Consider the following 3,808-nt stretch of genomic DNA (forward strand, 5'->3'; position numbering starts at 1 on the left):
GAATACCATTTAATTCTCTTAAAACATATCTGAGAGCCTTATAGAAATGGATATTAATCTCTTGTTGGATGTATGGTTTGCAAATGATTTCTTCCCCCTTTTGGGTTGTTCCTTCAACATAGACTTCTTATTGCATTCAAAGCATATTCTTGTTCAACCAGAAAGCCTGGCCTCCCGCAGAGCCTCTGCTTACTCAGATGTAGATGTAACAAGCTTACCTAGTATTTGCTTTGAGTCTTTCTGAATTCCTGATCACACTGGGTCTGGAGGAACTCTGTGATCATGGAGTATCCCGAATGCTTATACGTGAATGGGATGACAAAGAATGGTAGTACACATGCATGTTGTCATATCCTGGCTCACACTCTATTGTCCCATCGCACTTCACTTACAAAACACAGGCACAAAGAAATAATTAAGAATTTGAAGACAGTAAGAGCAGAGAATTAGACCAAGCACAGGGCAACTACAGGCATTGCATATCCAGGAGGCTGGCTTTATGAGGCAATGAGGAGAAACAGAGGTTATAAATTTCTCTGTGTGCATCCTGCAGGAAAGCCCTTCCAGACTGAAGCCTCATGAGGGAGATGCTGCTCAGGTATGTTTTCTTCCTTCCTACCTATAAACAGTCCTCACCCTTCTCTCTTTTTGTACCTTAGTGACTCCCCTACCTCTTCTAGGGAATTCTGAAAGGCTTGTGTTCCACTCTTTGCCAGAGCATATGGAATCTCTTATCTGTTCATTCAGATAAAAGTGGGAGAATTGGAAGATGGACACTCACCCTGTAAGTGAGGACAAAGGAAACTGTGGGTTCTCCAATTTCAGATCAGTGTCCCCTTTATAGAGAATTGCAAAATACTTTTCCTATCAGATCACCCAGCAAAGGTGAGCACATCTGCAAGGCAAGCATTCCATTATTTTCTAAGACCATATTGTCTGCAGTGGTCTTGAGGAAATGTTCTCCTGGCTAGCAGCTTTAGACTTTGTCCTTTTTGAATAACATACCCTCCTATTATTTTGTTAAGAAGTATTATGCACTTCATGACCCTGGGGTTACTTTAACAGGGGAAAAAAAAAAAAAAAAAAAGGCTAAAAATGGCTCTATCCAGTGAAGAGACAGAGTTTATGTTCAGTCTTTCCCTGTCAGACACCCATGCCCTTTTCCACCTTTGGTAGTTTGACCCTGGACTACAAGTACATTTCCCTTTTCACTGGGCATCTAATCGTCAAATAATTCATGCTACCATTATCTCATAATAGCTTAATGAATCCCACTTCTAGAATTTGCATCTTAATAGGAGATTTTTCTAAGTAAAAGAAGAAAGAGGAGGAGGAGGAGGCTATGGAGGAGGTAGAGGAGGTGGAAAAGAGTCATTTTTATTACTCAGAATTTTATATGTATTAGATAGAGGATGCAACAGCAACAAATTACTCTGCTAGTACTTAAGTTTGTGTTATGCGAGGGAACAGTTAACCTTATTGAAAAGAGAAAAATTGAGCTGAGAGTTGCATGCTCCAGGGCAATAGTGGAGGCTTTGCTTAACAATTTCGACAAATACTTTACTAATTCACAACAATTGTGTTCCCTTGAAACAAAATACAATTTCAAAACTCTTTAATTTCAGTTAAATAAGGGAAGGAAATGTGAATTCCGTATATATTGTAGCACCACACTAAAAAATGATTTTGTGGTAGTGATATGAGGAAGATGGAATATTATAGGATAAACTCTATGGCACACTTCCTTTGGATTATTTTAAATGTTAAAAAAAAAATAGAATTAAAGATGAGAATGAGCTGTTAGAAAAACTCACATGTGGGCTGGGGTTGTGGTTCAGCGGTAGAGCACTCGTCTAGCACGTGCAAGACCCTGGGTTCAATCCTCAGCACCAAATAAAAATAAATAAATAAAACAAAGGTATTGTGTCCAGCTTCAACTAAGAAATAAAAATATTAAAAAAAAAATAAAAAGAAAAACTCACATGTAGTTTAGTTTGACCCTTCAATAACATCGTTTAATAGAGCTATAGGCAAAAAAGCTACTCAAGGCCTCCTGATTCCTGCACATCTCTCCAACGTTCTCTTTTTCCACTCTGTGCTTCACAATTTTTTTCTCCTATAATATGAATTGCTGGTACTTTCCCCTTCACCAGGAATGTCTTTGCCTCATGCCTTTGATCGTATTTTTTCCTCTTTCCAAATGTCCTGAACTCCTCCTTAACCTGCCTATGCCTGGTTAATGCCTACTCATCCTAAATTCAGCTCATAGATCATCATCTCCAAGGAAACCCTCCTTTTACCCATCTCCAACCTTAAGGAGACTTAAGTATCCCTTCTAGGTAGTCCCCAAGTACCCCATTCACATCTCCACTACCATACTTAACACATTATAACCAAGTCCCTTGAGCTAAGTGTCAGCTGTCACTTTAGTGTGAACTCTTGGAAAGCAAGGACCATCTTATCATTTTTTTCTAATTCCCCAAATCACAAGAGGTAGCCAATAAACATCCATTGAACAAATGAATGATTCGAGGAGCACAAAAACCTAAGGAGAAATCTATGGTTTGGAGAAACAAAACAGCTTTCCTAAGACATCATAACCAGCTTGAGACTTGCACCAGCTCTCCTGAGTTTAGGACATTAGTTTTCCCCCACAAATGCTAGTTCAGGAGTCCCAAATAATAGAAAAATCATTGTAAATTTGATTAAAAAAAAACTCAACGATTTTTCAAATTCTAAACAATCTGAAAGTTTTCAGAGCCATTTGAGAATTCTAAAACCTGGCTGCAGACAGTATACATAATAATATTGTTACTCCCACTCAAAATTATTACTGTCATTTCAGCAAAAGGGAAAATCAGTAGGAAAAATACTTGGGTTCCCTTCCTTCATAATTGTTTAAAAACCAAATATTGTATGAAAACTAATTTTCTGGGGAAAAAATCCTTGTTCCATCTAACCTCCAGAAAAAATTTTGATGACTCCTTGTAGATGTTTCCCTTTTCCCAGAGCGCTCCAGTTTTCAGTCATACCCTCAGTATCCTTTCCTGAATCCATGTGCTTCTCATCCCTGGGGCATGAGACTGAGTTCTGCCCGTGAGGTCAAAGATAACATGTTGGGAGCTTCTGAAAAGTGTGTACTTTTTTTCCCTTTATGTGAGACCTGTGGGAAGAGGTTATTCACAGATGAAGCTAGGACTTCCATCAACAGATGGAGAAGGACAGAATCAAAGAACCATCTTTGGGAAGAAAAATTGGCACTGCTAGATTGAACCAGTGGACTCTCCCATACACTCTATTTCTAGACTTCCAGTTACATGAGATAAAACACTACATTATTATTTAAACTGCTTGGTACTCTGCAACTTGCAACAGAAAGAATGCTAGCAAATGCAACAAAATTAGTGATTTAATTTAAATCACTAATATGTTTAATGTAATACTCCAAGAAATTTTTTACTTTGAAGTAATTTTAACTTCTGCCCCGTCCTGTGTTCCCTGCATTCTTGAGCTCACTGAGGTTTGGAAGGGCATTGGTTATTTTAAAACTTAAGACTATCAATTTACCTCTAACAGAGATGATCATCTATTTCTTCATTTTAATGGAGGTTCTCATAAAATTTTGAGATCTCTGCCTCCTTCATCTTTAGGATGACCATCATTCCACTTGCTAGTGGTAAGTATATAAACTCCACATAGAGATAATTGTTTGCCTGACTCAAGCCTCAGAAACTTCAATTATCCAGGCATCTCAACAAGTGTACATTCTCATGGAATGTCAGTACACTGTGAAAGTCCCCTAAACTTG

This window comes from Callospermophilus lateralis, chromosome 2 (assembly GCF_048772815.1).
Source record: "Callospermophilus lateralis isolate mCalLat2 chromosome 2, mCalLat2.hap1, whole genome shotgun sequence".
Classification (NCBI taxonomy): Eukaryota; Metazoa; Chordata; class Mammalia; order Rodentia; family Sciuridae; genus Callospermophilus; species Callospermophilus lateralis.